Below are 22,754 nucleotides of genomic sequence, written 5' to 3'. Positions count from 1 at the left end.
ACAGCACCTTTTCTTTCTTTTTTTAAAAGATTTTATGTATTTATTTATCAGAGAGAATGCACAAGCAAGGGGAGCAGCAGGCAGAGGGAGAAGCAGGCTCCCCTCTGAGCAAGGAGCCCAATGTGGGACTCAATCCTAGGACCCTGGGATCATGACCTGAGCCGAAGACAGATGCTTAACTGACTGAGCCACCCAGGTGTCTTTACAGCATCCTTTCTTGATAAAAACCCTCCACCATGTAGGGATAGAAGGAACATACCTCAACATCATAAAAGCTATATACGAAAGATCCACAGCAAATATCATCCTCAACAGGGAAAAAAATGAGAATTTTCTCCTGAGGTCAGGAACATGACTAGGATGTCCACTCTCACCACTGTTGTTTAACATAGTACTGGTAGTCCTAGCCTCAGCAAACAGACAACAAAAAGAAATAAAAGGCATCCAAACTGGCAAAGAAGTCAAACATTCAGTCTTTGCAGATGATATGGTAGTCTATCTAGAAAAACAAAAAAGACTCCCCCCAAAAATTGCTAGAACTGATACAGGAATTCAGCAAAGTCGCAGGATATAACATCAAGGAACAGAAGTCAGTTGCATTTCTATATACTAACAATGAAGCAGCAAAACAAGAAATCAAGGAATCGATCCCATTTACAATTGCACCAAAACCCATAAGATACCTAGGAATAAACCTAACCAAAGAGGTAAATATCTGTATTCTGAAAACTATAGAACACTTATGAAGGAAATTGAGGAAGACACAAAGAAATGGAAAAACATTCCATGCTCATTGATTGGAAGTACAAATATTAAAATGTCTATACTACCCAAAGCAATCTGCACATTCAATGCACTCGTTATCAAAATAACACCAACATTTTTCACAGAGCTGAAACAAATAATCCTGAAAGTTATGTGAAACTGGAAAAGACCCTGAATATCCAAAGGAATGTTGAAAAAAAGAAAACCAGAGCTGGAGGCCTCACAATTCCAGCCTTCAAGCTGTGTTACAAAGCTGTAATCATCAAGACAGTATGGTACTGGCACAAAAACAGACACATGGATCAATGGAACAGAATAGAGAACCCAGAAATGGACCCTCAACTCTATGGTCAACTAATCTTCAACAAAGCAGGAAAGAATATTCCATGGAAAAAAGACAGTCTCTTCAACAAATGGTGTTGGGAAAACTTGACAGCAACATGCAGAAGAATGAAACTGGAGCACTTAAATGTGAGACTATATATATATATATATATATATATATATAGTCTATATATATATATATATATATATAGTCTATATATAGTTATATATATATAACTACTAACGCTGATAAATGAATTCAGTAAGTTTTTAGGATACAAAATCTATGTACAGAAATGCCATTGCATTTCTTTTTTTTAAAGATTTTATTTATCTGAGAAATGCAGTGGCATTTCTATACACTAATAATGAAGTAAGAGAAAGAGAAATTAAGAAAACAATTCCATTTGTAATTGCACCATTGTATATATAATGGAATATTACTCAGCCATCAAAAGGAATGAAATCTTGCTATTTGCAATGATGTGGGTGGAACTAGTGAGATTTATGCTAAGTGAAATAAGTCAGTCAGAGAAATACATATACCATATGATTTCACTCATATGTGGAATTTAAGAAATGAAACAGATAAACATAAGCTAAGGGAAGGAAAAATAAAATATGATAAAAACAGAGAGAGAGGGAAACCATAAGAAACTCTTAACTATAGGGAACAAACTGAGGGTTGCTGGAAGGGAGGTGGGTGGGGGTATGGGGTAATTGGTTGATGGGCATTGAGGAGGATACTTGATGTAATGAGCACTAGGTGTTATATGTAACTGATGAATCACTAAATTCTACCCCTGAAACTAATAATACACTATATGTTAACTAAATTCAATTTAAAAAGTTTTAAAAAAATCAACAAGGAAATAGTGGCTTTGAATGACCCATTAGACTAGATGGACTTAACAGAGGTATTCAGAACATTCCATCCTAAAGCAGCTGAATGCACATTCTTTTCAAATGCACATGGAACATTCTCCAAAATAGATCATATATTAGCCCACAAAACAAGCATTAACAATTTTAAAAGGATGGAAGACATTCCATGCATTTTTTCTGACTGCAATGCTATGAAGCTAGAAATCAATGATGAGAAAAAATCTGGATAGAGCACAAATACATAGAGGTAAATAACATGCTACTAAACAATAAATGGGTCAAGGATGAAATCAAAGAGGAAATTAAAAAACACGCAGAGACAAATAAAGATGCAAGCACAACAGTCCAAAATCTTTGAGATTCTGCAAAAGCTGTTCTAAGAGTGAAGTCTATAGCAATACAGGACTGCCCCAAGAAGCAAGAAAAAGCTCAAATAAACAACCTATCCTTACAACTAAAAGATCTTGAAAAAGAAAAAGAAACAAAACCCTAAACCAATAGAAGGAAGGACATAATAAAGATTAGAGTAGAAATATATGATATAGGCACTAAAAAAATACAACAGATGAATACAACCAGGAGATGATTCTTGGGCAGGATAAAAAAAAAAATTGATAAACCTTTGGCTAGAATCATCAAAAGAAAAGAGAGAGAGGATTCAAATAAACAAAATCAGAAATGAAAGAAGAGAAAAAAACAACTGACACCACAGAAATACAAAGGATTATAAGAGAATATAGTAATAAATTATATGTCAACAAATTAGACAACCTACAAGACATGAATAAATTCCTAGAAACATAACCTACCAAAATTGAATTGGGAAGAAATAGAAAATGTATATGGACTGATTACCATCAATGAAATTTAATCAGTAATCAAAAAACTCTCAACAAAAGTGCAGGACCAGACTGCTTCACAGGTGAATTCTACCAAAAATTTACAGAGTTAATACCTATTATTCTCAAACTATTCCAAAAAAAGTGGAAGAGGAAGGAAGTCTCCCAAATTCATTGTACAATGCATTATACTGATACCAAAGCCAGATGAAAATACCACAAGAAAAGAGAACTGCAGGCCAACATCCTTGATGACTATAAATGCAAAAATCCTCAACAAATTATTAGAAACTGAATCTAACACTACCTTAGAAAAAAATCATTCACCACGATCATGTGTAATTTCTTCCCAGGATGCAAGTGTGGTTCAATATTCATAAATCAATTAATGTGATACATCACATCAACAAGGGAAAGTATAGGAACCATATGATCCTTTCAATAGATGCAGAAAGGCATTTAACAAACAAAAATAACCATTCATGATAAAAACCCTCAACAAAATAGGTTTACAGGGAACAAACCTCAACAAAATAAAGGCCATATATGAAAAATCCACAGCTAACATCATACTCAATTTTGAAAAAGGTGAAAGTTTTCCCCCTAAGATCAGGAACAAGACAAGGACATCCACTCTTGCCACATTTATTCAACGTAGTACTGGAAGTCCTAGCCACAGCAATCAGACATCAAAATGGTATAAACGCCATCCAAATTAGTAAGGAAGAAGGAAAACTTTCTTGTTTTCAGATGACATGATACTCTATACAGAAAACCCAAAATACTCCAAAAAACTACTAAAGCTGATAAATGAATTCAGTAAGTTTACAGGATACAAAATCCATGTACAGAAATCCATTGCTTTTCTTTTAAGATTTTATTTATTTATTTGAGAAATACAGTGGCATTTCTATATGCTAATAATGAAGTAACAGAAAGAGAAATTAAGAAAGCAATTCCATTTACAATTGCACCAAAAATAATAAGATACCTAGTAATAAATTTAAACAAGGGAGTGAAAGACCTGTACTCTAAAAACTATAAAACATTGATGAAATAAATTGAAGAAAACAAACAAACAAACAAAAGATACTTTTGCTCATGTATTGGAAGAACAAATAGTGTTAAAATGTCCATACTACCCAAAACAATCTACAGATTTAATACAATCCCCATCAAAATACCAGCAGCATTTTTCACAGAGCTGGAACAAACAATCCTAAACTGGAACCACCAAATAGCCAAAGCAATGTTGAAGAAAAATAACCAAGCTGGAGGTATCTCAGTTCCTGATTTCAAGTTATCTTACAAAGCTATAATAACGAAAACAGTACAGTAATGTCACAAAAATAGTCACCATATCAATGGAAAAGAATTGAAAACCCAGAAATGAACCCGCAGTTATATGGCAAATTAATCTTCAACAAAGGAGGAAAGAATATACAATGTGAATAAAACAGTCTCTTCCACAAATGGTATTGTGAAAACATGACAGCTACATGACAAAGAATGAAACTGGACTCCTTTCTTACACCATAAACAAAAATAAACTCAAAATGGATTAAAGACCTAAATGTGAGACTTAAACCCATAAATATCCTATAAGAGAGCACAGGCAGTAACTTCTCTGACATCAGCTGTAGCAACATTTTTCTAGATACATCTCATGAGGCAAGGGAAATAAAAGCAAAAATAAACTATTAGGACTACATCAAATTAAACAGCTTCTGCACGGTGAAGGAAACAATCAACAAAACTGAAAGTCAACCTATGGAATGGGAGAGGACATTTGCAAGTGATATATCTGATAAAGGGTTACTATCCAAAATATATAAATAACTTATATAAGCCAACATCCCCCCAAAATAATCTGATTAAAAATAGGTAGAAAACATGAACAGACAGACATACAAAGAAGATATACAGATGGCCAAGAGACACATGAAAAGATGCTTCAGGGGAATGCAAATCAGTTATCATCAGGGGAACGCAAATTAAAACCATAAGATATCACCATACACCTGTCAGAGTGGCTAAAATATAAAACACAAGAAACAACAGGTGTTGGTGAGGGTGTGGATAGAAAGGAACCCTCTTGCACTGTTGATGGGAATACAAACTGTTGAAGCCACTCTGGTAAACGGTATGTGGGTTCCTCAAAAATTTAAAAATAGAACTACCCTATAATCCAGTAATTATGCTACTGGGTATTTACCCAAAGAATACAAAAACACTAATTCAAAAGAATATATGCACCCTTATGTTTATTGCAGTATTATTTACAATAACCAAATTAGGGAAGCAGCCCAAGTATTCATGATAGATTTATAGATAAAGAAGATGTGGTTTATATATACAATGGAATATTATTCAGCCATAAAAAAGAAGGAAATCTTTTCATTTGCAATGACATGGATGGATCTAGAGAGTATAATGCTAAGCAAAATATGTCAGTCAGAGAAAGACAAATACCATGATTTCACTCATATGTGGAATTTAAGAAACACAATCAAGCAAAGGGATAAAAGAGAGAGAGAGAGAGAGAGAAATCAAGAAATAGACTCTTACTTATAGGGAGCAAACTGATGGTTACCAGAGGGACAGGGGGTGGGGGATGGGTTAAATAGGTGACAGATTTAAGAGTGCACTTATCATGGTGAGCACTGGGTGATGTATAGAATTGTTGAATATTGTACACCTGTATGTTAACCAACTGGAATTAAAGTAAAAACTTAAAAAAGAAGACATGATATATATATATAGAATGGAATAATATTCAGCCACAAAAGAATAAAATCTTGCCATTTGCAACAACATGGATGTGGCTAGAGTGTATAATGCTAAGTGAAATAGGTCAGTCAGAGAAAGACAAATATCATATGATTTCACTCATATATGGAATTTAAGAAATAAACAAAGAAAAAACAGAGAGAGACAAACCAAGAAACAGACTCTTTTTTTTTATTATGTTCAGTCAGTCACTGTATAGTACATAATTAGTCCTTGATGCAGTGTTCAATGATTCATTAGTTAAGTATAACACCCAGTGGGGCGCTTGGGTGGCTCAGTTGGTTAAGCGACTGCCTTCGGCTCAGGTCATGATCCTGGAGTCCCAGGATCGAGTCCCGCATCGGGCTCCCTGCTCGGCAGGGAGTCTGCTTCTCCCTCTGACCCTATCCCCTCTTATGTGCTCTCTCTCTCTCATTCTCTCTCTCTCAAATAAATAAATAAAATCTTTAAAAAAAAAAAAAGTATAACACCCAGTGCTCATCACAGCACGTGCCCTCCTCAATACCTATCACCCTGTTCCCCACTCCCCCCATCCTCCTTCCCTCTGAAACCCCCAGATTGTTTCTCCAGGTCGATAGTTTCTCATGGTCCATCTCCCTCTCTGATTTCTCCCCCTTTGGATTTCCCTCCCTTCCCCTATGGTCCTCCGTGCTATTGCTTATGTTTCACATATGAGTGAAATCATATGATAATTGTCTTTCTCTGTTTGACTTATTTCACTTAACATAATCCCCTCCAGTTCCATTCATGTGGATGCAAACGGTGGGTATTCATCATAAGAAACAGTCTCTTAACTATAGAAAACAAACTGATGGTTACCAAAGGGGAGGTGGTTTGGGGATGGGTGCAATATGTGATGGGGATTAAAGAGAATACTTATGATGAGCACTGAATAATGTATAGAATTGTTGAATCACTACATTGCTTGCCTGAAACTAACGTAACACTGTTTGTTAACTATACTGGGATTAAAATTCAAAACTTAATAAAACTAAAACAAGTAAATAAAATATATTTAAATATCTGGATTTATTTCAGTGTAATGAAGTTAAAGGACTAATTATTTCAAATGGTCAGCTCATTGTTTCAATATCAATAATTTTTTACTTCATATTTTACTTAGTGATTTGAAATATATACTTATATATATTTAATTATATAAAGTTAGATCTCTTTTAGACCTCTCTCTGTTCCAGTTCTGTCAGACTATTTCTGTACTTGTATCAAACTGTTTTAATTACTGTAGATTTATTTATTTTAGTCTTTGGTAGAGCTGTCCCTCATTCTTTTTTTTTATGGAATTGAACTATTGTTTTTAAGTGTTTCTTTTTTAAGGATGAGATTTAGAAACCTTTAATCTAATGAAAATATAATCTCTATCATGTCATCCCACTGTTTTAAAACACTTGGGCCTTTTCTCTTCCAGACACCTTCTGTACTTTGTCACAGCAACCCCAGATGACAGATTTGGAGGACATTGAGAAGTCAGTTTTGAATTCCCAGTCATACCATGGTTAGCTCAATGTCATCATGGGAATCCGCCTCTCACTTCCAAAACACCCCAGAATGTATGGTGTATTCCAAAGATGAATGAATCTAGGGATACACTGATTTCATTTTAATTATGGGAAAACCAAGTGAGGGGGGTAAGTGTTTTATTCTATTCCCACAAACCCAACTGAACCTCCTATATACATCATTACCTTAGAAACATAAAGCCAGCATCAAAATCTGGTGGTGTTCTAGGCCAGTGTTTTAATATTCTTATTATTCTTCAAATGAAATTACATGTGGAAATTCAATACAAAAAATATAAACTGGGACTCTCTTGTTAAAATGAGGAGTTTCCTGAACCATTTCCACTGGACCCCTAGCACTCCTAACAATTAACAAGTACTGTTTAGTAATCCCCCCAGAGATGTTGATTCTGACCTGTTTGTTTAGCATATTCTATCATTCCATCCCTTTGTCATAGGGTCTCTTATTTTCACTGGTTAAGACTCACAGTCCCTCAGAGATCTACCCCTTATTCCAGCCACTTAAATGGCTCACGAGTAGGCCTGTCATTACTAGCTTATTAGTGACTACTAAGTGGTGGGGGGATAAGACTGGCTCCTTTATGATTCCTGGTGAGTGATTTTGACAAAGACAGGAAATCGGTCTATAGAGAAAGTCTATTTTTTTCTCCTCTCCTTTCTTTCTCTCTCTTACCATAGGGGTTTCCTTAATATTTTTCTTTTGGTGGCAGTATTGCTACACTGAAATGAAACCATTCCTTCCTCCCACCCTTTGCTTTTGAAAAACACCTACAACTGAAACAAATGTATTTTACTTGAGCAAAGTGACTTGTACATGGGTCTGTGATTTGCATCTAAGGGAGATTTTCTGGAACCCATCTCCTAAGAATTCTCTGCCTAACCTTTCTTGATTATATAGGAAAGGAAGTTCAAATATATCCCATGATGTCCTCCCTGGTTTTTTTTCTTAATTTTTTTTCTTTTCAATAACTTTTCCATGACTATAAAATATACATCTGCTAATTACAGAAAATTTGGAAAACACAGAAAAGATTAAAAAAAATAAATATCAGCCATTACAATCCCGTAAATGAGTGAGAACTGCTAATAGTTTGAAGCAAGTCTCTCCAGTGTGTTTTTTGGTACATACTTTAACATAATTATGATGATATGGTACATATAGTTTAGTACTCTATTTTTATCACTTATATATCATAAGCATGTTTACATGTTCTTTAAGTTAAAATATTTTTAGATATTATTCTTAGTGACTAGAATAATCTGTCATATGGATGTATCAGATTATTGTTTCCTCTAAAATGGAACATTTAGGTTGCTTCTAAAATACTTGTTTTTAAATATGGAAGCTACCTAAATGTTTATGATAGATGATGGGTAAGGAAGATGTGGTATTTATGTGTGTGTGTATGTGTGTGTATGTATGTGTGTGTGTAAGAGAGATTGTGTATATACACATATATAGAAATATTTCACAACCATAAAAAGGATGAGATCTTCCCATTTGTGACTACATGGATAGACCTACAGGGTATTATGCTAAGTGAATTAAGTCAGACTGAGAAAGATAAATACCATATGATTTAATTCATATGTGGAATCTAAAAAAATGAAACAAATGAGTAAACAAAAAGCAGAATCACACCTATAAATACAGAGAACAAAGTAATAGTTGCCAGAGGGGAGGTGGGTGGGGCAACAGATAAAATGAGTGAAGGGGAGTGGGACGTACAGACTTCCAGTTATGGAATGAATAAGTCACAGGAATAAAAGGCACAACATAAGAAATATAGTCAACAATACTGTAATAGCATTACATGGTCACAGATAATAGCTACAGTTGTGGTGAACATTGCATAACATGTTAGAGAAGTTGAATCACTATGCTGTACACTTGAAACTAATATAACATTGCATGTCAACTATACTCAGATTAAAAATTAATACCTGTATTTTGCATAATATTTCTATCAAGTGAATAAACTGTGTGATCCCTCTTCAAATAGATAAAATGCATCTTTGAGGAAATACAGACAAAATAAAAACAAGTTTCTACCTATGTTGGAGAATTCTAACATTTGAGGTATTTTCTCATTTTGCCCTAAAACTTACCTATTTAAGGAAGAGAAGAAATTCATCAGACAAGAAAAATACCTTAAAAAATATGTAGTTTTGTCTTATCTATAACAAACTAATTGTAAATCATTGAAATTGATGTACTCAGTTCTATGATTAGCAGGCCCTCCCAGGAGAATTCAAATCTATGGAACTATCACCTTTGCACATGTTTTTAATGGAACCTGCTTTTCTCCTAGCCAAAAATCTATATTTTGTACCCAGGAATTTTTGGAAATGAGGATCACCTTTAAAGAATGAGAAATTAGCTATCAAGGGTCTGGCACCTGGAGCAGACACAGCTAATCAAAAAATTCAATTCACTGCATATAACCTAGATTTTTTTTTGTTTTACATTTTAGTTTTTTTTCTCCTGATTTAATTTTTACAAAGTCCAACCCTGGAGGGACCTCTCTGAAGCAGAGGAAATAGGCCTAGAGGGGCAGCCACCCACCTAGCATGTCTCTGCAGATTCTGGCTCTGCCCACAACTCCAGCAGTGTGGGCTGGAGTGGGGTGCAGGGCGAACTGTCAAGTGTGGGGCACCCAACTCTGGAAGGCAGAAGGAGCATCCTGGGGGTGCCTGCAATCATGTCTTCCTTCCCTGCTGCCCCATCACCTCCCTGCCTACACCATCTGTACCATTTGAGCTGAACTGTGACTGGCCCCGGACTCCACCTCCCTCCTTTACCCTCTCCTGGCCCAGCAGCCCACCTCCCCATTCAGAGAGGTTAGTGGTCAGCCTGGGCCATCCCTGCAGTACTTCCCTGAAAAACTCAGTGGAGGCCAACAGAGGCTTACCCCTGCATCACATGGGAGCCTGAGATTCGTGCCTGCCTCCTCTGGCTGGTGGCAGTCTGTGCTGGTCTGTGAAAATAAATGCTCACAGCCAAAAAAATAAAAATAAAAAAAGATAAAGAGTCCAAATTACCAAGTGCTTTGCCTCCATCTCCACTATTTATAAAAATGCATTTAGTCTTCCATCAGTCTTCTACATCTAGTTTACAAATTTCTACTTACTATACCGTGCTCAGAAATCCATTCCAGACAGATATGGAAAAGGAATAATTAGTACAGGAACTACAGGATTCCCACTATTGCCACAACCAATTGCAATATATAGTACAATAAAAGAAATAACCCAGAAGAGTGGCCAGGGGACTCAAAATATCACCTAAAGAACATTTTAAATTGAAAGTCACTTCAGTCCCTGATTCACTCCTTAGTTGAAGCTATCTTTAACTCAGTCTTTCTTATGTCCTTATTAGATGTAGAATCCGCCACTCCTAGATCATAGTATTTATCCAATGAGAGCTACCATCATTAAGTATATTTTGGGGAAGTCTCTTCTTCAAACCATACCTTCTTGATTTGCTTTTCCTGTTCTGTATTACTCTATACTTATATCAAATATTGTGTTATTTTTAAACAAATGTTTAAATATAAATAAATGTGAAAGCTTATCAGTATGAAAACTGAGGACCAGCACAGCCCACATTTGTAAGGGAAGGACAATATTGCCACAGATGAAAGCTGTAAAGAGACTTTGAGTATCATAGTCTGGCTTTAGTTTCTCTGAGAGTGTAAACCCATTGTAGGCAAAGCCTTGAGTGAACCCCAGAAAACTTAGGCTTACCAACATGGGGATATATGGCAGGGCAGAAGGGTGATATTAGACCTCTGACAAGGAATGGGCTGATTTATATATTTTTTTCCCTTCTAAACTCACCATGGCCCATCTCCTTTCAGGAGCAGATCAAAGCAAAACACTTTATTTGGGGTTTATTAATCAGGGTATGCTAGTGACTATAACAGAATTTCAATATATTAACACAATAAAATTGTATTTTAAACAGATATCACAGTCCAATGTAGGTAGGCAAGGTGAGAATTTTATGTTATCTTATGAAGAAGATCCTTCTTCACCATTAACCTAGGGATTCCCTTTGACCCTGTGTTTTTCTCTTTCATTATTTATTTCCTAATTTTAGTGGGGGTATATCTTCTAGTTGCTACATGAGGCATGGTGCATGGTAGGCAGATTTTTTCTTTGAAACTTCATATATTAGTTTGCTAGGCCTGCCTTAATAAAGTACTATAAACTGTATGGCTTATCCAACAGAAATATGTTATTTAACAGTTTTGGAGGCCAGAATTGTCAGCAAGTGTGATTTCTTCTGGGAGTTGTGAGAGAGAAACTGTTCCATACAGCTTTCCTAACCTCTCGTGGATTGCTGACAATCTTTGGCATTCTTTTTCTTGTAGACACATGTTCACGTGGCATTCTCACTGTGTGTATCTGTGTCCAAATGTCCCTTTTTAATCTACTGGTAAAATGATAAGGAAGATCACAAACACACACACACACACACACACACACGCACACAATGGAATGTTATGCAACCACAAAAAGATGAGTTTGTGCCATTTGTGACAACATGGATGGATCTAGAGGGTATTATACTAAGTGAAATAAGTTGGGCTGAAAAAGACAAATACCATATGATTTCACTTATGTGTGAAATCTTAAAAAATGGATAAACAAACAAACAAAAAGCAGAATCAGACCTATAAATAGAACAAACTGATAGTTGCCAGAGGGAAGGGGGGCAGGGGAATGGGCAAAACGGATGAAAGGGAGTGGAAGATACAAGCTGGTAGTTATGGAATGAGTAAGTTACAGGAATAAGTCACACTTGGAAATACAGTCAATGGTACTATAATAGCGTTGTATGGTGACAAATGATAGCTATACTTGTGCTGAGCACAGCATAATGTATAAACTTGTCAAATCACTATGTTGTATACCTGAAACTAATGTAACATTGTGTGTTGACTATTCTCAAATTTAAAAAAATTTTTAAAAAACTGAGGGTTGCTGGAGTGGTGGGGCGTGGGAGGGATGGGGTGGCTGGGTGATAGACATTGGGGAGGGTATGTGCTATGGTGAGTGCTGTGAATTGTGTAAGACTATTGAATCACAGACCTGTGCCTCTGAAACAAATAATACATTGTATGTTAAAAAAAAAAAAGAAGAAGATAGCAGGAAGGGAAAAATGAAGGGGAGGAAATCGGAGGGGGAGATGAACCATGAAAGACTATGGACTCTGAGAAACAAACTGAGGGATCTAGAGGCGAGGGGGGTGGGGGGATGGATTAGCCTGGTGTTGGGTATTAAAGAGGGCACGTACTGAATGGAGGACTGGGTGTTAAACGCAAACAATGAATCATGGAACACTACATCAAAAACTAATGATGTAATGTATGGTGATTAACATAACATAATAAAAAATGATTTGCTTTAAAAAAACTAATGATGTAATGTATGGTGATTAACATAACATAATAAAAAATGATTTGCATTAAAAAAACTAATGATGTATGGTGATTAACATAACCTAATAAAAAAACAAAAACAAAAAAGCAGATTTCCCCTTTTTATAAGGATATCAATCATATTGTATTAAGGGCCCACCCTACTCCAGTATGATCTCATATTAAATGAAGTTATATATTCAACAATCTTATTTCTAAATAAAATCACATTCTGAGGTATGGGTGGGTTGGACTTCAACATATGAACTTGAGGGGAACATAATTAAATTCATAGTTCACATATCTGAAAGTGTTTTCATGCTACCTTAATACTTGTTCATAAAATTCAAGGTTGGAAATGATTTTCCTTCAGAATTTTGGAAGTATCGCTTCTTCATTTGCTTCATTGCTTCTCTAGTTTCTAGTGTTGCCTATTGAGAAATCTAGTCATTCTAATTCTTGATTTTTTTTTTTTACATGTGGCCTGTTCATATTTCTCTGGAAGCATTTTTTCTTCTCTGCATTTTTTTTTCTTTTCTGCAAACACTCTCAAATCTTACAATTTCACTTGTAGATCTATTTTTTTCTATTGTTATGGGTACTCTGTGGGCCTTTTCTAGAAACCGATAGTTTTCAGTCCTGGGGTATTTTCTTGAATTTGTTAATGATTTGATGATTTCTCTGTTCCTATTTTCTTACTGCCAAATTAACTATGGCCACTGTTTCTGAGCTTTTTTTGAGGATGATTCAGCATAAAACTTACTTGTTTTTTTCAGCATAAAACTTACTTGCCAACATAGGATTATGTTTTCTTGAACATGCTAAGTTGGCTGCTACCTGTCCATCTGTATTCTGGCTGATCAAACTTAACTGCTTCCACCTTCTCTTTTATTTCCCTCCTCCTTGTGGATTTATGTGTTTTTTTAAGAGTTTATTTATTTATTTGACAGAGAGATAGAGAGAGAACACAAGTAGGCAGAGCGGCAGGCAGAGGGAGAGGGAGAAGCAGGCTCTCTGCTAAGCAGGGAGCCTGATGTGGGGCTCAATCCTAGGACCCTGGGATCATGACCTGAGCTGAAGGCAGCTGCTTAACCAACTGAGCCATCCAGGCGCCCCTGGATTTATGTTTTTTAAAAAGATCCCTTTGTTCCAATTTTAATGAAGTTTCAAGAGGCAATGAAATTATATGTGTACATTCAACTTGCCATTTTTACTCAAAAGTTTCACCACTCCATAGAAACTTGAAAGATTCAGAAAATGAAGGAAAATTGAAGGACATGCTGATTTTTGGACCTCTTTCCTGAGCTCCTTTGGATTCCTGCCACCTGCCACAATTTGACATGTTGGGGAGAACCACACATGACTGCCTGAGTCTGGGTCAAGGAAGCTATTTTGGTAAGACTTTGTGTCTACCATAAGGGCTCTAAAGCTCGAATGTACTTACCACACTCTGTTGTCTAGTTGAACTTCCCCTAATAAATAGTTCCCTTAGGTCTTGGGCCTGGCATAAGCCTAAAGAGCATGGGGCCAATCAAGTACCATATATTTGGCAGAGTTTTAAATTTTCTGGTGGCAGCATTTCTGGCACATGTTTGTGTTTCTTGGGATTCCTTAGGCCCTGTATTAATGCACCCTAAGATTCACCTATGTTTTGGTTTGGGGGAAGCCAGGAAATAGTGTACAAGGTATGGGGAGGGTATTGGGTCAGGAGAGAAATATTTGGCAGCTTTTGGGGATCTTTCCACTGAGGTGCTATGTCCTAAAAGACAAGAGCCGAAGAGTTATCTAAGGCTGACTCCTCTAAGCAGCTCTGGCCTGGGCTTCAGGGAATCTGAGTTCTAGACTGTGCTCAGCTACTTATTCCCTGTGTGATCTTGGGGAGACAATTTCACCTCCCTGAGCCTCTGTTTCCTAAAATCTCTTCCTGCTCAAACACAATAGTTCAGTAAAGCTTAACAGTACTGGGAATTGTTCTGCTCAGGGTAATAATGGTTTAAGGAGGGAAATGAATAGGCTGACTAAAGTGTGATCTTTCCAGGAGATATAAAATTGTTTCCCAATTAAATGCACATATCTTAAAGCAGGTCCCAGTTATTGGGCCTGTGTGAGTCAGCCTTATGATGGGGCTGCATGGACAAGAATTCAAAATCCAGGAAGTGGGTGGTGATAGGCACACAATGCTTCTTACCTTTCACAGCAAAGCAGGAATGTGGTGCTCAGAGCTAAGTGTCACATGTTAGGAGGATACAGAGAAGCTGGAGAGGTTTTAGGGCTGTAACCAAGATGATGACGGTACTCTGAACTATGCTACATGAAGAAGAGAAAAAGAGCTCAGGGATGAGTAGCTGGCATAAGAACTCCCAGGAAAATCTGGGCCCCTGATTTTAGTGTCTGAAGGGCTCTGGTAGGGAAGAGGAATGACTTCAAACCCAGCTCAACAGGTATAGTGAGTTTTGGTAGTTACATGTAATAAACGGACATATTTCAAGTTAATAGAAAGTTCCAGCTAGGTTTTAGAGGCATAGGATGTCTCAAAAATTAGTGGGTTTCTGCTGTTTAAAGTTTTTGGGGAGAGACCCAATTACTATTTGATAGGAATAATGTAGAGAGGATCAGATATCAGGTGAGGAATTGGATAAAATTTTCCAAATTATCAGAGTACCTTTCAAATCCTGAGAGTCAATCATTCATATCAGTGGTCGAGTTAGTGGAAAGGAATTTTAATCATGAGGTCTACAATTCCAAGTCAGGGAATACTTGTATACCACCATTTATAAGACTGGTTCTGTTCACTGGCCACTGGACAAATATCTGATTGTCTACTTGAAGACTTCATCTTAAACCCAGCACTGTTGTGCTTGTTTTCCAAGATTCGAAATTTATATCTCTTTCAGTCTGTGCTTTCTTTTCTCTCTCTACAAGTACCAATTGAATATTTGAAACACAATTTCATAAGGTTGTTGAGATTTAAATGTGATAAGTTGTAAAGTGCCACAGAAAAATACAAGTTTATTATTTGTTAGTGTTGTTGTGTTCACTGGCCTGAGTACAATTTGCTCTCTGATAGAGTTTAAAAAAGGACAGCTTCCCCAAGGTAGGAAGAGGTAGATAGTTTGCTGAGTAATTACCTCTAGGGCCTCTGACTAATGATTGCTAACCTTTACAATCCTCTCTAGCATCATCTACTTTTCCCATGAGAGCCATGTGAAAAGAAAATGGAAAGAGATGGTTGAAGGCAATGAGTAGTTGAAGGTAAGAAAGTGCAGATAGAACAGCAGGAGCTGTATAAGGAGTTGGGGCAAGGGGCTGGGTACAGCAGAACCAGAGATAGAACATATAAAAGCCTATAAGAGGGTCAGGGTCTTATGAAAATGCTCTCAGTACTTTCCAAATAAAAACTTTTAGAAATGTGTTCACTTTCTATACAAGAGTGTTTATGTGGTGCTACCTCAGGATAAAGATCATTGTCCAAAGCCTCGGGACTTTGAAAGAGTACAAAGCCTCTACTTTCTTTGGCACAGGTATGTTGGGTGGGGAACTTCATCTCTGCAAATGGGTTGGCTAAAGAACTAGTATAATGGGAAAGGGAATTGGATCCCTGGAATGAACTCTGGGGCTGGCAAAAACAGCTGATATTCTTCCCTATACTCCCAGCTGTTTCTAGGAAACAAGCATTGTTTAGCTTTTGAAGAGGAGGGGAAAAAAGGACATTTCTTTCAGTGGAGAGGAAAAAAGATGTCTCCATCTAATCATCTCCGGGCTTGGGCTTGTTTATTTATCAGCTGCTAGGAACCAATTGTTTTCTGATGCCAAGTCCCAGGTCACAGGGCCTATGTAATGAGAAGATGCATCATTAATGAACAGTGGATATCAGCATCACTGGGCCTACTAACACCTCAATACTCTTTTTTTGTCAACACTCTGATTTAAATTTTTCTCAGTTGTTCCACTCTCTCTTTTCTTTCTTTGTTTTCTGCTTCACTCTATTCTTTATTCATTTCTTTTCTTTGCCTTTTTCGTACCTGTCTTTCCTAGTTCTTTTCCATTATCCCTGTTCTACATTCCTTCTTTCTTTTTCTCTCTTTGTGTGGGTTTCTCTTGCTTCTTATCATCCCCAGCTGGCTCAGATTCCATGCAGATGTGCATCTAGGAGATATTTCCACCCCTGGCTCAAAAAAAGATACAAATCCCTTATTAGCTCATCTTCTTGGTTTCTCAGCCAGGGAAAGTTTGCTCCCCAGATAGATTCTACTTGACTTTACTTCAGCTTAATTGGAATGACTCAAACCAAGGGACTTCCACATCTTCCCTTGGGAATGATCATTCCATGGTTTAATACAGCATGCTTTCAATTTTTCCTCTCCTTGGTTCATTCTTCCTTTTGTTTCACTGTAGTCCACTACTCCTGGTTAGATTATCTAAGATTATCCGAAAATTTCTGCATTGTTCCTTCATGTTTATTGCCTTTTAGGGCTTGAACGTACTTATCACACTCCCACAGAGTAATGCTTTTGGCCCCTAAAAAGTTCTGTTCCATGGTCATTGCTCCATGAGACAGTATTATCACCATTTTTAAAATAAGGAAATTGAAATCCAAAGGGATTAAGAAACTTACATGAGAACAAAGAGTTACAAGGAGTGGGTCTGAGATCAAAACGAAATCTGCTTGATTCCAAAGCCGATCATGGTCTGTTCACAAAACAAGGCTCAGCACAGCTGATGAAAAAATCTCACAAAATACTTCTCTAGTCACATGATGAAATGTCAGGTTTGGCCAAAATTCACTTGAAATTTTGATTTTGAAGTACATGAAAGGAAGAATGGTATATTACTAAAATTCCTGGGCTATAGTCCTAGACACACACATACATTATATACACAAACACAGTGTGTGCCAGATGTTAATCTAAGTACTTTATGTATACTAACTCATTGTTTTTATCTATATTTCACAGATTGAGAAACTGAAGAAAATGAAGTTAAGTAATACTCAAGGTCACCCAGCTATTAAGTAAAAGAATTAGGTCCAAACTCAGGTAGTCTGACTCTACAGCATTACCTCTTGCCAAACACCTGGTATAACCTTGACCCCACTGGTCCTGTTTCTTCTCAGGTGTTTATCCATATACAAAATGAGCAAGTTGGACTGATCTAAAGATCTGCAAGCTGTGTTTTGTAGAACCCTGATGTCCCATAGAAGTATCTTAGGGGCTAGAGAAAAATTAAAGAAGGTAAAAAGAAGAGACCAACCAACAGTTCTCTTGGTCTCCCAGCTTTCTTTCAAATCAGACCAGATCTGCTTTCATGTGTTTTATGTCTTGGAGTTCCTCCACCACAAAATATTTCAAAATACATTTAAATGATGAAGCAAAATAGATTGCAGAATGTTTTGAAAAAGGACAAACCCTTTCTTTTCATTTTAGTATTTACCTATATTTAGGCCTTGTATTTAGTCTCTCACAGGAGGCCACTTATTTTGATGGACATGTTTGCTCAAGACACTGCAAACTGTATCTAGGTTTCCACATGATTTCCATTATACCTTTTGCACTACCTCTATCTCTTTCTTATCAAGAAATCAGCTCTAATCTAACTGATTTTTAGCCTCAGCACTTTTCACTCCATATATCTATTATCATCCAAAGATTGTGAAATTCTTTGAACTCCTAGGAACATAATTATTTTTTAGTGAGGTGAACTGAAATTTTTATTGGAGCAGGGACTCAAAAGTTTTTGCAACCCTATTGTGGTATAGCCTGGACTTAAGTTCACATTTTTATTACATGCAGATAAACCTGAGCACCGAAGATACGTTAAGTACAGTATAATCTAAATACGAGGCTAAACAAAGACACAGAGTAGTAATTGAAATAACATGGGAGGAAGGGGAGAAGTAAAAGTCCTACGTCAGCTATTTTATTGGAGATTATACCTAAAGTCCCATATTTTACCTTTCCTTCTCTCTAACTGGTGATATTAAAAGGTCCTTACATATTTTGGAACACTGAATTCAGCTCCATTTAGGAAGTTTGTAAGCTCTGTGACATTGAGTTCCGGCATCTTATTAGCAACTTCCACGAATTATAGACCTGTCTTGGAGTAATCTCCATTAGCTCCAGTTACATTCCAGTGTTCATGGAAACTTATGGAGGAAAAAAGATGAATCAATTTTGAAAACTGGTGGCCATAGTTTAATCTCAACATCAAATTCATGGTCTATATTTTACTCAGCTTAACAATGCCATAATAGTATAATAATATATTCTATATTAGATGACTCTTTTGAAAGTTAGCACATATCTGATGACTGCTTTGAAAGAAATGGATGAATTTCTCCAGATTACTAAAGTATGACTGAGTTGATCATTTTGATTCACCAAATATGGTATGCATAATATAAGAAAACCACATTATGAGGCCAGAGACAAAAATGGAATGAATCTTTATTGTTTTATGTCAGATGTAGCATAATTAGACAAACATCATAAGTGAATGTGATACTTTGAGGGTCTTTCTAATTACCAGGGTAACCTACTAGCCCTTATTTTTACTTCACATTTATTGTATCATTGGAATTTCATAATATATTTTTGAGAAGTGCCTCCTGAGGCCTCTTTCTGGTTCTGTGAAAGAAGAACCCTTTGTCTTTCCCAAGTGAGGAAGAAGTTAGAGGTTTCAATGCCCCTTTCTATTTTGCTTTCCCAAGAGAAATAGAGTTTTATGATTACTCATGAAAACACTAATGATCTGACTTTCCACCCATTGTTTTCTTCCAAAATAGTTGCCTATCACAGTCTCTCTGTAGTGTAGGGAAGGCACAAATAAGAAAATGGAAGTGAAGAGGTGAGTCTAAAAATTTACAAAAAAGAAATTTCTACTGAATTTCTCAGATCATGTGAAATTGAGTTTGTGAATCAGAGAAGCTATGAGAGGTTGAGAAAACATGTTTGTCAACTTGATTATTTTTTAATGCTCATTTTTTGTACTTTATTTGCTCTCATCCACTTTTGTTTTTAGTAATGTTTAATAATGTTTTTGGAAACATTAGAAAAACATAGTATTTCCCATTTGTATGAAAGATAACAAAGAAAAAGGAATTTTTTTGTGTCCAAAATTGTTCTCGGTGGAATGAAAAAGCAGTTTTTTAATGTGAATTTTAAAAAAGTACAAAGGGGAAATTATTTCAAGCCATAATCTACCATTTAGAGACTTAATTCCCAGAATTCTCCTCTACTCCACCTTCAGAAAAATTTGTTTTTGATAACTAGAAGGATTCTTCCTTTGGCAAACACCAAAAGTTGCTTTTGGACACTAAAGTATCAAACTGCCTCTACTTTCATTGATATATATTACTATACACTTCATACTCAATGATATATTATTCAACCAATCAAATGTGTCAACTAATATTTAATGCTGAGATAAGTTTTGTCCTCAGATTCATAATAATAGTTGATATCATTAACCATAAGAAGGCATACTGCTTCTCTTCAGTTAAAGTTTAGCCTGTGAAGAGAAAACTATAGAGGAAGGAGATTTTTGCAAAGAACTCTAAGTCACAAGTTTTGGCTGGGAAGTTTTAGGACATAATAACTTAGAAGGCATTCACATTTTACGCCCCCCCCTCCCCCAGTGCTTATGAGACCCAGGAGTCCTCACATGTATTGGCAGACTAAATTAGGTTTAGTTTGGCTAACATTTATCTCTGTTAAAATAGAGTTAGTTTTATTAACACACAACACATATCCATGCCTAAAATTTTGGCCAACAAGAATTCTACTCCTGAAAATTTTCTCTCCCTTTATTCTGGCTGGGCTGTGTAGAGAAGGAAACAAGCAGCCAGTGTCCCAGGAATGTGGGAATTGTGCTGGACTTCAGATTCTATGAAGGGGAAGACAGCACAATTAGCTGAATATTAATCCTAGAAATAAGCTAAAGACCTAAGATTAGAACCATAGATCTTTCATCTTGGTTACTAGGAAGCAGACTTTGCTTATTGTGTTATTTAGACTTTTGGATTTTTTTTTTACTAGTTTCTGTCTTTATTTGGATTTTGGAGGATTTGGCTTATGGTTCTTTTTTGTTATTATGTATTTAATTTTAATTCCAGTATAGTTAACATACAATGTTATATTACTTTCAGGTGTACAATATAATAATTCAAAATTTATACATCATTATTCAGTGCTCATTATGATAAGTGTACTCTTAATCCCCTTCACCTATTTCACCCATCCCCCCACCCACCTCCCCTCTGATATGCTTTATTTTAAATGGGTACCCTCAGTTAAAAATATTAATTTTTTTCTACAAGAATGTTTTTTATTGGAAACATACTTCAGAATACATGGTTCTAAAAGATATATATATAAAATATTCCACCCAGGGGTGCCTGGGTGGCTCAGTCATTAAGCATCTGCCTTCGGCTTGGGTCATGATCCCAGGGTCCTGGGATCGAGTCCCACATCGGGCTCCCTGCTTGGTGGGAAGCCTGCTTCTCCCTCTGACCCTCTCCCCTGCTTGTGTTCCTGCTCTCGCTGTCTCTCTCTCTGTCAAATAAATAAATAAAATCTTTAAAAAAATCAAATAATCCAGTTAAGAAATGGGCAGAAGACATGATAGACACTTTTACAAAGAAGACATACAGATGGCTAAAGCTGGCTTTTGGAAGTTGAGTCAAGAGGGATGCTGACATGGTAGCCACCACCACTTTCCTTGTGGGATAATAAGCCGGGTAGAGTTGCTGAGGATCTACCAAATCTGCTGATTAACTATGGAAGATTATACCAAAATAGAGAAAATTGGCGAAGGTACCTATGGAGTTGTGTATAAGGGTAGACACAAAACTACAGGTCAAGTGGTAGCCATGAAGAAAATCAGACTAGAAAGTGAAGAAGAAGGGGTTCCTAGTACTGCAATTTGGGAAATTTCTCTATTAATAGAACTTCATCATCCAAATATAGTCAGTCTTCAAGATGTGCTTATGCAAGATTCCAGGTTACATCTCATCTTTGAATTCCTTTCCATGGATCTCAAGAAATAGTTATATTCCATCCCTCTTGGTCAGTTCATGGATTCTTCACTTGTTAAGAGTTATTTGTACCAAATCCTACAAGGGATTGTCTTTTGCCAGTCCAGAAGAGTTCTGCACAGAGACTTAAAAACCTCAAAATCTATTGACTGATGACAAAGGAACAATTAAACTGGCTGATTTTGGCTTTGCCAGAGCTTTTGTAATACCTATTAGAGTATACACACATGCGGTGGTAACACTGTGGTATAGATGACCAGAAGTATTGCTGGGGTCAGCTTGCTACTTGACTCCAGTTGACATTTGGAGTATAGGCACCATATTTGCAGAATTAGCAACCAATAAACCACTTTTCCATGGGGATTCAGAAATTGATCAACTTTTCAGAATTTTCAGAGCTTTGGCCACTCCCAATAATGAAGTGTGCTCAGAAGTGGAATCTTTACAGGACTATAAGAATACATTTCCCAAGTGGAAACCAGGAAGCCTGGCATCCCATGTTAAAAACTAGGATGAAAATGGCTTGGATCTGCTCTCGAAAATGTTAGTCTATGAATCTGCCAAACGAATTTCTGGCAAAATGGCACTGAATCATCCATATTTTAATGATTTGGACAATCAGATTAAGATGTAGCTTTCTGACAAAGAGTTTCCACATATCAAGAACAGATAGTTATATTTTTACTGCTAACTTTGTCTGTTTTTGTTTTGTGTATTTTTCTTTTCTTTGTGTAAAGTTAAGCTGTACTTCATCTTCTGATTTCAAAAGTGTAACTTAAAAATGTAAATATTGTTCTATATGAATTTAAATATAATAATTCTGTATATGTTTATAGATCTCACTGTAACAACTATTTGTTGCCATAATAAAACTATAAATATAGTTTTGATGTCAGGAAAAAAAAAGAAGACATACAGATGGCTAAAAGACACATGAAAAGCTGCTCAACATCACTCATCATCAGGGAAATACAAATCAAAACTACAATGAGATATCCCCTCACACCTCTCAGAATGGCTAAAATTCAGAGCACGGGAAACAACAGGTGTTGGTGAGGATGCAGAGAAAGAAGAACCCTCGTACACTGTTGGTGGGAATGCAACCTGGTGCAGTCACTCTGGAAAACAGTTTGGAGGTTCCTCACAAAGTTAAAAA

The 22,754-nt window shown here is 36.4% G+C and overlaps 1 pseudogene across 1 annotated transcript; it reads left to right on the top strand.

The window, feature by feature from the left end:
• The first annotated feature begins 21,316 nt into the window (after positions 1-21,316).
• LOC113931261 lies at positions 21,317-22,473 on the top strand (annotated as a pseudogene). Its single transcript, XR_003522711.1, has 2 exons — positions 21,317-21,832; positions 21,935-22,473. The product of XR_003522711.1 is annotated as a cyclin-dependent kinase 1-like (transcript).
• Positions 22,474-22,754: the final 281 nt, after the last annotated feature.

This window comes from Zalophus californianus, chromosome X (assembly GCF_009762305.2).
Source record: "Zalophus californianus isolate mZalCal1 chromosome X, mZalCal1.pri.v2, whole genome shotgun sequence".
Lineage (NCBI taxonomy): Eukaryota > Metazoa > Chordata > Mammalia > Carnivora > Otariidae > Zalophus > Zalophus californianus.
This window is presented reverse-complemented; position numbering and strand designations above follow the sequence as displayed.